The 14,145-nt window shown below is 39.7% G+C and overlaps 1 protein-coding gene across 1 annotated transcript in view; it reads right to left on the reverse strand.

Annotated features, from left to right (window-relative positions):
* Window positions 1-13,089, reverse strand: part of LOC109928801 (spermatid perinuclear RNA binding protein) — a 146,126-nt gene extending 133,037 nt beyond the window's left edge. The window contains exon 1 of the mRNA XM_048613370.1: window positions 12,906-13,089. The gene's annotated coding sequence lies outside the window, so the exon portion shown is untranslated. The remainder of the gene's footprint in view (window positions 1-12,905) is intronic.
* Window positions 13,090-14,145: the final 1,056 nt, after the last annotated feature.

Below are 14,145 nucleotides of genomic sequence, written 5' to 3' on the forward strand. Positions count from 1 at the left end.
GTGACAACGAGATCAGCTCAGAGCTAGAAAGGATGGCGAACCTAGCTATTGTCTTGTCTGATACAGCTTAAAACCACAGACAAAGAATTGGGTGGAATCAACAGTAAAAGGTCTAGAGTTCATTTTAAGAGCCGTAAATGCAGGTTTTAGTTTTCCAAAGTTTCTTCACTTTTAAATCAAGGGCAGATATTGCAGTGTAACTACAGAATGCGCCACAACAATTCACCAAGGCTTCGCTCCCAGTACCTTTCAAAACACTTGTGCCACGCCAATCTGAACAAACATGACCTTCAAGCGCCCTCGAAGTCACTCATCAGCCTAACTTGAAAATATTGCTACAATTTTACTTTTGCCGGATAAAAATATTGCAAGCTCCCTACCTAACTGCATCGCGAGAGGACTAACCATACAGAGCAAGATGCTAACACAAAGCTAACATAGAATCATACAGCACAGAAACAAATGTGGAAACAGGCCATTTAGCCCAATGGGTCCACACCAACCCTCCGAACAGCATCCCATGCAGACCCACCCCCCCACCTATCCTTGTTACCTTATCCCTGTAACTCTGCATTTCCCATGGGTAACCCACCTAGCCTACACATCCCTGAACATTACGGGCAATTCAGCATGGCCAATCCATCTAACTTGCACATCTATGGACGGGTCTGGTGTGCTGGTGGGTACGGGTGTGCGCCGTGAAGGCCACAGCTGAGAAAAGCTACCCCTGCACTGCAGATGAAGAAAGCAAAACCACAGTTGAAAGGAATGGGACAAAAGGTCTTCTAGCTGACCTGCAAACTTAAACATCTTGGAATCAACTCCTCACCTACCACAATCTATGCTATCAATATCACGTTGTACTTCCCAATGCCTACATTTTGGAGAACTCAAAGACTGATCCATATGTGCTTTTCTAAAACAACGTTTGTACTCACCTCTCACTTCTAATCTGTCTGTATGTGTAATTTCTTTTGTATTGTATATAGCAACAAAAACTCACTTGCTAACTCAAAAAAAGTTTGGTTACTTTGGCTCCTTTTAAAACAAATTCATTTATTTTGAGAGAAGTATCCTTGTTAAATTAACCATTTTGTGACCTGGAGATAGCAAGAACTGCAGATGCTGGAGTCAATATAGTGTGGAGCTGGAGGAACGCAGCAGGCCAGGCAGCATCAGAGGAGCATGAAAGTCGACATTGTGGGTTTACACCCTTCACCAGTTCTGATGAAGGGTGTAAAACCAAAATGTTGACTTTCCTGCTCCTCTGATGCTGCCTGACTTGCTATATTTCTCCAGCTCCACACCATGTTGTCACCTGCCCAGGGGGCAGGTGAATAAAGGGGAACTAGTTTGTTCCCTTCACCTGGGAGCTCAACAATTTAGGATATTCCATCTTGAACAGTAATACATTATGGCAGCTCAGTCAAGGACTGGTTATAATTAGTTAAACAAGGGAAATTTCTGCACAGAGGTTGTATAACTAGGATTGTTACTGGCAGTAGGTGTAGCCTGAAGAGTAGCCTGAAAATTACTCCAGCAAATAAAAAAAAAAGACCAGTGTGTTGTTCACATATCGTATAATGGTTTCAATAAAAACAAAACTGTTAATATAAAGCTTACTATTTTTGAAATAGCTATAAAAGGACTGATATTCTTAATAGTAGTGGGTGTGAATACGATAGAAAACATGTCACCATAAGAAAGTTTCACTGCAATAGCAATTGCCCAGTTTGACACCCTTCAGTACAGACAGCAATAGATTATAACTACAGTTACAATAAACTCTGGCCTGTATGTTAGCCAGAGTAATACTGCATCAATAAGACTATTATTGACCAGAGCTAGAGAAAGAAAGAAAACGAACAGAAAAAAAAAACAAAAAAAAAAAAAAAAAAAAAAACAGTATGTACCACACATGTGTACATCAGGAACCTGAACATTTCCCCACCCAGGTTCTGCTCACTCCAAAATGGCAACCAGAATTTCCTTCCTAACAGGATCTTGTTACTCTGGCTAGGGAACAGAGCCTCTCCAAACACAAGTCCTGATTACTCCCAAATGGGAAATAAAGCCGCTCCCCATAAAGAGAGCAAGGCATCTCCCCATATGGGCTCTGGTTACTCCAGGATAGGGTACAGGCTCTCCCTGTATAGGTCCCAGTTACTATGCGTACAAAGATAACAAGATGTGGGGCTAGATGAACACCGCAGGCCAGGCAGCATCCGAGGAGCAGGAAAGCTGACGTTTCGGGTCTGGATCCTTCTTCAGAAACGGGGGAGGGGAAGGGGGCCCTGAAATAAATACAGAGGGGGAGGTGATGATAGAAGGTGGATAGTGGAGCAGACAGGTGGAGAGGAGACGGACAGGTCAAGGGTGCGGGGATGAAACCAGTAAAGGTGTGTGTAGGTACGGAGTTGGGATGGGGGTTGGTCAGTGAGGAGGGAGGGGCAGGTGGGTGGGAGGAAAGACGGACAGGTCCATCTTTTCTTCAGCTATCTGCTCCACTATACACCTTCCATCCGCCTCCCCTTCTCTCTATTTATGTCAGAGCACCCTTCCCCTCCCCCATTTCTGAAGAAGGGTCCAGACCCGAAACGTCAGCTTTCCTGCTCCTCTGATGTTGCCTGGCCTGCTGTGTTCATCCAGCTCCACACCTTGCTATCTCAGACTTCAGCATCAGCAGTTCTTACTATCTCCCAACGGGTACAATGCCTCTCATCATATGGGTGATGGTTACTCCAGGTTGGGAGGCAGGGCTTTTCTCCATATGGTTCGTGGTTACCCTGGACCATGCAATAGTCAGGCCCTTTCCCACAAGCTTTGACAGACATCTTTGTAACCTCTTTGGCCACACTGGGAGGTCCCAGAGGACTGGAGAATAGCCAATGTTGTCCCATTGTCTAAAAAGGGTAGCAGGGATAATCCAGGAAATTATAGGTCTGTGAGTCCTATGATGGTGCAAAGGAGATTATTGGAAAAGATTCTCAGGGACAAGATCTACACGCATGTAGAAGCAAGTGGATTTATTAGTGATAGCATGGTTTTGTGCGGGGGAGGTCGTGCCACACTAACTTGATCAAGTTTATTGAGGAGGTGACAAAAATTATTGATGAGGGAAAAGAGGTTGATGTTGTCTACATGGACTTCAGTAAAGCCTTTGACAAGGTCTGTCATGGCAGACTGGTTCAGAAGGTGAGACCACATAGTATCGAGGTGAGCTGTCAAGATGGATACAGAACTGGCTTAGTTAGAGGAGACAGAGTAGCGGAGGAGGGATGGTTTTCAGAATGGAGATTGCGTCTACTGGTGTTCCACAGGGATCAGTGCTGGGACCTCTGCTGCTCGTGATCTACATAAATGATTTGGAGGAAAATGTAGCTGATCTAGTTAATAAGTTTGCAGGCAATACAAAGATTGGTGGAGTTGCGGATAGTGAAGAGGATTGTCAGAAGACACAGCAGGATGTAGATCAGTTGGAGGCATGGGCAGAGAAATGGCAGATGGAGTTTAATCCACACAAAAGTGTGCTCATCTTCAAGTTCTCAGAGAAACTAGGATTGAGCAATAAATACCAGCTCTGCCCACATTGAAGAACTAATAATTTTAAATATCCTTTGCAGCTTTCCAAATTTATTTCAATGCAAAGTTCTGATGGCATTTAAAGCCAACTGTAATATGACCATCTCATTTCACAAAATGAGCTCTTCACAGAATGTTAAAGGTAAATGCACATTGATTATGCCCTATTTCACCTCCTCTGCCCCTTTAATAAATTGTAGCAATGCAAAAGAATATGGGTGTGTTTTCTGCTTCTGCATTTTGAAAATGACTCTTTTCTATACACTTTATTGGGAGGAAAACTCAATTATTTTGCTGAGAAAAAGCTTTTTTTTTTAAGAAACTTGCCAAATTTTCTCCATGTGAAATTAACATTTCTTTAAAATTTGATCCATTCAAGAAAACTTGCTGTCACCCATGATTAAAAACTTTGAACTAATTTTCATTACCTAAAACTTAAATCATTCTGCCATGTTGAAAATATTTTCTTCAAATTGAAAAAATGCTGACGATCAAACATTTCATAAGAATAAAAAAAGGAGCAAGTGTCATAACTGAAGCAAATACTGTGCACGCTGGAGATCTGAAATTTAACTAAAGCACCACAGAAACTCAGCAGGTCTTGGCAAACGTGTCGAGAGAGAAACAGTTAAATTCTAAAATGACTCATTTTCAGATCTATCACAACAGTTGAGCTGCCCTTTTAATTTAAATTGCATATACCTATATACCCACATTTCAATTAAAAATAATTTCTTAAAAGTCAGATTATTTTTTCAATAATAGAATGGTATCAGAGCAAGACCATTATTGACAATGAAACAATTTGCATCTTTGAAAAACAAATGAATCAATTTAACAGATTATCTAACATTCAAATTTTACCTTTCTCCAAAGCACTTCTATTTTTAACATTTGTGTCTGTGCTTAAGAAATTCAGATGTCCACAACTATGAAGTTCAAAAGTAGAAGGTTTGAGTAAATTTACTTGAAGTTTGGCTATTGTCATGTATATATGCATGTATGTTAAAATACAGGACATAAAATCATTAAGTCACAAAACTCCTTACCAACAAAGTTTCCTTCTGAAAACTCCATAAATACATACAGGTTTTTAGATCAAGAAAATGCTCTCTAAAGATCCAAACTGGGAGCAACTTCATACTGCAAATTTCACTTGCATGTTAAAAATTTGCCTTTGTCACCTATCATTACATACCCTATGCCTGATTCTCCACAGAACATTTGCTTCTGCACACTTGATCCTTTCAATTCTTCAAATCCAGACCACAGATCAATACAAAAGAAAAACTTTAAAACAAGCTCTTCACAAGTTGCTCGAGTTGTTCATTCACCTTACCGGTTCAAAAATCGAACTCAGTCAGTGAGTCATCATCTCTTCTTGAAAATGCAGCCTTACCATTGCTATCCTTTTCTTCCACTTCTTTGTTGCACCCTCCATCTGCAAATATTTTGCTTCCTAAATACTTGAATTCCTACACCTGCTCCAGTTCTTTCTAGGAAGATCACAATTTTGTTTTGGTAATTCAGATATGTAACATTTTGGTTTAGTCAATGATCACTTTCATTCTCAAATCTACCAATTAGTTCTTGTAATCCTGTTATTCTTGCTACAAGTACTCTTGTCATCTGCAAATCTAACTGATGTTATCATTCACCTCTCCAATCTCTAATCTTAAATGTATCTTCAGATGACGTTTTGATCACTGTTTCTGCATCGACATTGAAGAGGATCAATCATAAACAACCACCTTGTCAAAAAACCTTTTCCAGTGCACATGGTTCTCACTCTGGATCTACTGTCTTGTTGCTGTTATTTGTCCCATATACAGATTTCTTATCAGTCATGCATCTCTACCATCCACCCAAATGTGTTTCAGCACTTTTTAAAATTCCTTCTATAAAGTTGGCATTTGATTTCTCCCTTTGTGCCTTTTGCACAGGCAATAACTCCTAATGCATTGTATCCACAGCCATTATTGAAGTATCAGCCTCTAAGAGGTTTTGTTTTTGAAGAAGGTATAGCAGCAAAGGCAAGCTTTTAACAAAATTAAAATATCTATTCACACCAAGCTTCTAAGAGATAAATGAGAAGCAGTTCCTCAAAGGAATTCCCCCCACCTCCCTTCTTACTCCAAAGAAGCAAGTAAACCATACTACCCTTACCACAACCAGCCAGGAACAGAATTTCTGCCATCTCTGCTACAAGAATCAGAACCACACTAGGAAGTCTATTTCCTCAGTCATCAGGGTCATGAATTATTTAATTCTAAATTATGTTGTTTATTCCTTTTAAATTTATTTGGCTAATACTATGACAATACTATGGCTTTAAGATGTATATTCTGTACTTTTTTTTAAAAATATGATGAAAGGTTGAGACAGAGGTGCCAAGCGGTCCGCTCTTTGCCAATAAAATAAACAGCTTGAGAGGCCTTGGAATTTTGTTTTAAAAGTTGGAACAACAGAAGTAGCCTAAATTGGCAAGGTCAAGAATTGCACGTGAGACAATCTATATTACTGAATTTGTCTTTGCCAAGGGTATGTTTATGGGACGTTACGATATTAGAACATAGTAGTTACTATATATTGAAATGCTTAATAAAATAGAGTTATGTGTTAAGCCAATTCTTTTGTCTATTTTAACTGTAGTATTAAAAAAGTGTGTGTTTGCTTCAAGTCGAGTAGTTTGACCAATCGAATTGAATCTGGAATGCAACATCTTACACTTAACTTTTTCTTATTTTAAAGGTAGGGTCTAGGGTATCTTCTTAATATATATTGAGGGGATTTGGTCTGTTCCATAACATAATATATTGCAAAAGAAAAATGCAAAACGAGGCAAAATATTGAAATGCAAGCTAATATCAGAATAGCAGAGTATATCTACAACGCACAGACCACAGGGATTCAAGGAACAGCTCTCATCAAATTTAAGGCCAATTAGGGATAGGCAATAAATGCTGCCCATGCAAGTGACGTGCACATTGCATGAATTAAGAAAACCATTTTATTCAAGCAAGTGCATAAAAAAGCCTCATCCTTTATACAAGTGAATGCAGATTGATGAACTAAAAGAAAAAAAAAATCCACCTTAAGTTTTTTCAAGTAATCAAGTCTTATTTAAATTGTACAATCCTTGCCCACAATTAGGAATTGTGCGCCCAAGCCCATTAAGGTTTACCATCTTGTATTGAATCATTCAGATCTATAGCACAGAGAAAAGGTCCTTCAACCCACATACAAGTCGCTTAAAAGATAAAAGTTACTTTTTACTGATACCATATGCCCAAAACAAACTTTGTAAAAAGAAGTAATTTGATAATTCTTCAAGGGAGCTTTGGTAATCATTTAAACTGGGCTAATCAAATTTCAAATATTATTTGGAGGAATGAGTTATGTAAAGCAGTTTTCTTAAACAATGTTGAGGAACCTGCTCAGGAACTGGTGATTTTAGATCGAGCACCGTGGAAAGAGACAGCATTCTTCAGTAATCTTAGAATAAAGGAGCTCAAGATACAGAGATCATATGATAAATTTCATATTAAAATTTTCAAGTGGCATGATTAAATCCGAAGTTAGATTACCCAAAATTAAACAACACCGTTTACAAAAGGTATGAAGGGCAACTTGTTTCAAATGTATGGCAAAATATGCTTAGGGGATATGCTGGTAGATAGTAATGGCACACATTTAAAGAAGTAATTCATAATTCTAAATGCACGTTCCCTTGAGAAATAAAATCTCTATTGGAAACATAGTACGAGTGGCTAATTAGAGAAATTAAGGATAGCATTTGATTAAGAGAGGCTTATAATATCTCCAAAAAAATAAGCTCTAACCTGAGAAATTAGGTTTTTAGAAGTAAATTAATAAAGGGGAAGCAAACAAGTGCAAATCGCTAAGATATATAAAAACACATTCAACAACTATTACAACGATGGAAAAAAATGAAATCCTTTACAGACAGAGACAAGAAAAATAATTATGGGGAATAAAGGTAATGGCAGAAATGTTAAACAATTAAAAAAAAACAAACAATTTGTCTTCACATCTTCCCTTGGCATTCAAAGGCGTTACCATCACTGAATCACCACTAACAACACTGAGGGTTACCATTGGCCAGAAACTGAAAGCGTCATCTATTTAAATATTATGGCTACATGAGCAGGTCAGCAGAGAACTCTGCAGCGCGTAACTCACTTCAGTCCTCCAAACTTTCTACCATCTATGAGATACAACTGAAATATATGATGGAATACTCTCCATTTGCCTGGATGAACACAGCTCAAGTACAAAAGGTTTGTTACAAGCCCAGGCAAGACAGTCCACTCAGCTGACACTCCATTTACCATGAGTATTCCATTATATATTTCACTTGTATCTCATAGATGGGGCGGCACAGTGGCTCAGTGGTTAGCACTGCTGCCTCACAGCACCAGGGACCCGGGTTCGATTCCACCCCTCGGTGACTGACTGTGTGGAGTTTGCACGTTCTCCCCATGTCTGCATGGGTTTCCTCCGAGTGATCCGGTTTCTTCCCATAGTCCAAAGATGTGCAGGTTAGGTGGATTGGCCATGCTAAATTGCCCGTAGTGTTCAGAGATGTGTAGATTAGGTGGGTTATAGGGGGATGGGTCTGGGTAGGATGCTCTGAGGGCCGGTGTGGACTTGTTGGGCTGAAGGTCCTGTTTCCACACTGTAGGGATTCTATAATCTATGATCTTCAACATTCACTTCCTCCATCAAAGCAGAGTGACAAGAGAGTGTACCATCTGCAACATGCACTGCAGCAGCACATCAAACTAATTCAACAACATCCTCCAAACCTGCAACCTTTACCACCAAAAAAAAAAGGGCAGGGGCAGCAAATAAGTTCGAACATCACCTGCTGCAAAATGCCTCCACATCACACACCACCCTAACTTGAAACTATAATCCCCATTTCTTCACTGTTGTTAAGTTGAATGCCTGGAACTCCAATTCAAACAACACTGTTGGCGTATCTATAGAACTCCAACTACTGTCATTCAAGAAGCTGTCTGACAAAACAGAACTAGGGGCGAGAAATAAATACTGACCTAATCAGCACCAGTCACATCAAATGAAAAAAAAATTTGAGAAGCTCATTGAAAAATAAAGAAACCAAGTGTCCAATCAGCAAGGAATTGAACTACGTCCAGTAAAGAAAAACTGCTTGAGAAAGTAATGGGACTGAATCTAAGAAACCTCTGGACCCAATGTCCTACCTGCTGGGATTTTTAAAAAGCGGTGACTCCAGATTACAGTAGATGCATTGTGTTGATTTTCCAGAATTAACTGGATTCTGAAATGGCCTCGAGAATGAAGGATGACAGAAACCAGAGAACGACAGCTCAGTTAATCTGCCATCAGAAGTATGGAGTTTGAGCGAATCTATCAATAAGGAAATAGCATCAAAAACTTGTAGAAATTGCAATACAGTTTGGCAAAGTCACAGCTTTATGACTAAGAAATTGTGTTTGATACATTCTCAAAAGAATCAGCTAAGAGGCTCAGGGGTACAAGTGGATATAGCACATGTGGATCTTCGTAAGTCATTCAACAAAAGGTGCCCCACAGATTAATGCACAAAATTTGCGCAAACACAGAAACACAAGCAGGCGGCCATTCGGCCAATCTGCCATTTAACACTGTCACATCTGATCCTGTGTCTCAAAACTATAATCCTTGGTATCTTTATCTTCTAAAAACGTGTTTCCTTCTAAAATATATTCAATAATTTAGCCTCATAACCCTTTGTGGTACAGAATTCCACATGTTCACCAGCCTCATGCACTGCAAAATCAATTTGTGGAGGAGCGATGAGTCACTTTCATAGGGTGTTGCTAGCAAACTGCCATAAGGATTAGTACTTAGACTTAAACAATTTATGATATCAGTGACTAATCAACTGTAAGACATTCAAGTTTGGTGATGATAAATAAGGCAGCGAGTAGGTAGAGAAAAAGTTGGAATAAGACAAAGAGAGTGTAGAAGGTTAGAGGCCAGTTAAGTCATTGGACAAGGTGGCAGTAGAAGAAATAATCAGATGGCAGAAGTACAAAATTATTCATGTTGGTAGGAAGAAAAGGCTAGGCTAGTAAATGATGGTAATCAGAAAATAAACAAAATCATAAAAAGGCAAGTGCAGCTAACAATTGGGAAAGGAAATTATATGCTAGTCTTCATTACAAAAGCAGCTGGAATATAAATGTAAGGATGTCTCATTGCGATTATATTAGGATTTGATTAGATCAAACTGAAGAATCTATACACTGTTTCGGTCTCCTTATCCAAATAAAGGGCATATTTGCTGGGATTACGGTTTACCAGATTAAAACCTTGGATGAGAGGGATATCCTAAAAGCATAAATTAAGTAGAATGGGCCTACATTCTCTCAAGTTTAGAATGCAAGGTGAGCTCATTAACCATTTTATATGTTTCAAAGGATTGACAGGGTAGATGCTGAGACAGCAAAACCAACAAAACTGTGGATGCAAAAACAAAAATTGCAGTAAAAGCTCAGCAGGTCTGGCAGCATCTGTGGAGAGAAAATCGGAGTTAACGTTTTGGGTCGAGTGACCCCTCCTCAGGACTGATGATAGCTAGGAAATGTCGATTTATATGCAGAAGATTAGAGGAGCTGGGTGGAAAGAGTGGGTTGGTGGAGTTAGAGCCCAAAGAGCAAGAAGAACAGCTCGACAGACAGATGCCGAGAGGATATTTACCCTGGTTGGAGATTCTAGAATTCTATATTATTAACTCAAAAGAAAGGGATAGGCCATTTAGGGCCGAAATGAAAAGAATCTCATTATTCTGAGTTTGTGAATCTTGAGTGTTCCCTATCTGAGACAGCTTTGAATATGCAAAACAGTATATTCAAGATTCAAATAGATAGATTTTAGGCACTAAAGGAAATAAGGGATATAGAGCCAAGACAGGAAACTACAACAGATGTACAAGGTCTGACACAAGCTTACTGAATGGCTGAGCTGTATGGTCTACTCCTGTAGTTAGTTAACATGGACCTAATCACAAGCATAGGATCAACTTCTGCATGTCAACTATTAACAGGTAACCTTATTGCTTTGCTGTGAAGCAAGTCTCCTGTAGCACAACAACTGTAAGATGAAGCCAGTCTGCTTAATGCCTAAAAAGCAAATTTCTTATAACAATGCACCATAGTGCTAAACCAGAACACACAGGGTGCCATAATATGAATGTCACACTGATTCAATAAGTTCCAAACTGCTGGAAAATTAGATAAACTCTCTCCTATGTATAGTTATCATCAGTTCATTTAACAGCTGATCAAGATTCCAATTTGCAGAAAACAAATACGGTTATTTTACAACATAAAAATCACACCTGAAAGTTTTAGACTACTACATCTCAGAACATATCATCCAGCTAGTTTTTTCCAACTTAGAATGTATTTAAGTTTCAAAATGCATAATTCACCATCTAATACGAATCTAATTTTGCAGTCAATTCAGAGAAAGCTCATTCCTATATTAGGGTCTTTTTTAAACATATGATATAGTTCTTAAAGTGAGGGTGTAATATTTGTAGATGGCCTAAGCTTCGACGCCTTAAGCACAGGAAAAGCAGTCACCATAATCTCAGAGGTTCCTAAGAGACGTACGCAAGTTTAGCAAATCATAAAGAGATCTGGAGAAGTCAGTATAGTGTGCACCCGACGCGGTAAACGATTCACTTACATACATGCTATAAATATTCTGCTCAAGACACCGTAGGTATTTTGCAGTATTGCATATTCTAAACTTACTGCAGTTTTGCAAAGCTGAAAGAACATACCAATTTTATACAGGTCTACATTTACAAATAATATTGCTTGGCTTACTTGGAAGGCTCTAGAAATTTTAACCAGGCGGACCGGTTTTGCAATGCATATTTATATACTCTGCATAGCAACAGAAGAGAATTTATAGAATTCCGGCTGACACTTCTTACCGCTTTAAATCGTGTACGAAATGTCGTTGAGTTTTGTACACATTTGACTTTATACACTGAAAACAATGACTCTCACCAAATAAATAGAAAGTAAATTTGGGTCAAGGACAATGCGTCAAACCGAAATCTCCGCAAAAAAGAAAACAAAAGAAACAAAATTTGAAACGATCTGGACCGGACATATTGCTTACTATTTGCAAAAGAAAACCTTTTTCTTCCATCAGAAGACGTCGATTTGTTTTAAAGTGCTCACGTCGAACAATACACCTTCAGCGATAAGCCTGCCAAATAGTGGACCTCAGCAAACCAAACACGGTGCTCACTTTCGCTAACTTGCAAGTTAATCACACGATTGAAACGGCATTTTAAAAAAAAAACTGGTCTTACAGAGAGGGAATGTCCAATCTTATAAGAATTACAAATCAAGTCGTCCTGCGTGGGAGGAATCCACGTTCGTATACTTCTTCCCGTACAACAGCAATAGAGTGCGAGAAGAAGACAAAGATTTGTGCGCTTTACGTTCAAATGTTTTCTGATAGCAAGGTGGCATAAATTGGCCCTCGCACGAGAGGCAGGGATCACCAAGGGGCATTGCAATCGGGAAACCTCAGACTATTTTTTAATCGTAACAAGTCATTCATACTTAGAACAAATAAACAAAAGGCTCAAAACCCGGGGCAGTCAAATGGGGTAAAAACCTTCATCTTATGTAACACCAAAGATCTATTTATTCGACAATGTCAAAACAATTTCATTAAATCAATTCATTATGAAACAAAGCCACAATTTAAGGCGGCAACACTTTACAAAAACGCCCATATCCTTGTAATTTCTGATCTTCAGATAGCTACAAGAACACTTTTAAACACCCACTTTCCATGTCAAAGGTCATCAGTTGCTAATGAAAAATACAAAGTCAGGAACCCTTCAGACACAATTATTTTAAAATTACCTAACCACAAAAGTGCATGAACAAAGAAAAACTCCTATCCAACCCGAGTACCTACTTAATTATGACCAAGTTTCCCTTGCTAAACTAGCGACCTTCTCTAATTAAATCAAAGTTTTATTTAAAAATTTCATCGAAATATTCACACACTACAAAAATCAATGTCCTACGGGGCTCAATTTATGGCAGGAAGCAATGTTGGACGTATCTGCGCATGCCCAAAAAGGCCCAAGGGAATGGGCTCACTATTTCGCAGCGTGTAGGGGGACCTGGACCCCGACTCTACCACGCGAGAGATGGAGAGGAAAAAAAAGCACTGACGCTCCGAGCAGGTCGGTAATTAAAACAAAGACAAAAAAATACTGAGATGAAACTCACCACAATCAAATCGGTGACCGGTGCCGGGTGTCCCAAGAATGTAAATTCATTCACTGCACGGCAGATAAGAATCAATTTAAACCCATGAATAGGGATCTAAGTGAGCTGACCTAGCACGTCCTCCAGTGCGGGGACTCAGCCCTCACTCCGAGCGCCGGCACCAACCGCCGCTCACGTGGGGCAGCACCGCCGCCTCTCATTGGTCCGTACCGCCCCTCTCCTTGGAGACCGGGCCTTCACGAGTTCGGAGTGGGGTGCAGCCCTACTCGAGGTGGTCCGGAGAACCTAACAACCGGGAGAGAGAGAGAGAAAAGATAGATAGATAGATAGACAGACAGACACATGGAAGACTGGTGGTTCGAGGCTAACGGCGGGAAACCAAGCAGGCCACCGAGTAGAAGAAGGAAACTCTAGTTTAAATAGGATGCTGCAGTACGGAGGGTCCGGACCAAGTTGGGTCTTCCTTCCCCCCACTACCACCTCGGGAATAGGTTTGATATGGAGGTAAGGCCATAGCAAACAAATAGGACAGGTCTTATCCACTGGAGGATGGCTGGACTCCTAAATTTTAAAAGTTGGCTTTTTGGAGCTCCGCGGACTTTGACAGGAATACCAGTAGGTGTAGGGTGTCTGTTGTGTAAAAATAGTCCCATTTCATTACTTCACATAGAAGACAAATCCTTTAAATTCAACAAAGGGCAATAATGGTTGTGTTCTGCATTCAATTTACATATTAATCTTCAACTTGTCTGTAAACGTAGATAACCATTGGAACGATAGTTCAGTACTGCAAACATACTTTGATTAATTACGAGATCGTAGGAACTGCCGATGCTGGAGTCTGAGACAACAAGGTGTGGAACTGGATGAACGCAGCAGGCCAAGCAGCATCAGAAGAACAGGAAAGCTGACGTTTCGGGTCAGGAACCTTCTTCAGAAAAAAGACCCGAAACGTCAGCTTTCCTGCTCCTCTAATGCTGCCCGGCCTGCTGTGCTCATCCAGTTCCACATCTTGTTATCTTTGATTAATTCTGTTTGGTTGTATTTCTCAAGTCAGGATTCCTTACCCTTTAGCTCTATGGGCATAGACACCATAGTCTAGTAGATTCACGCCTTTTTACTTCTGCCTTCGTTTATCCACTGAGCTGTTAGCAACTTAATATTTGCAAAATAATGGAATCATGGATTCAAGATATTTGTGTGGTTTCCTGGTGCATATCCATGTGGTTCCTGAGGATGA

The sequence above is a fragment of the Rhincodon typus genome, chromosome 28 (assembly GCF_021869965.1).
Source record: "Rhincodon typus isolate 14 chromosome 28, sRhiTyp1.1, whole genome shotgun sequence".
Taxonomy (NCBI): domain Eukaryota; kingdom Metazoa; phylum Chordata; class Chondrichthyes; order Orectolobiformes; family Rhincodontidae; genus Rhincodon; species Rhincodon typus.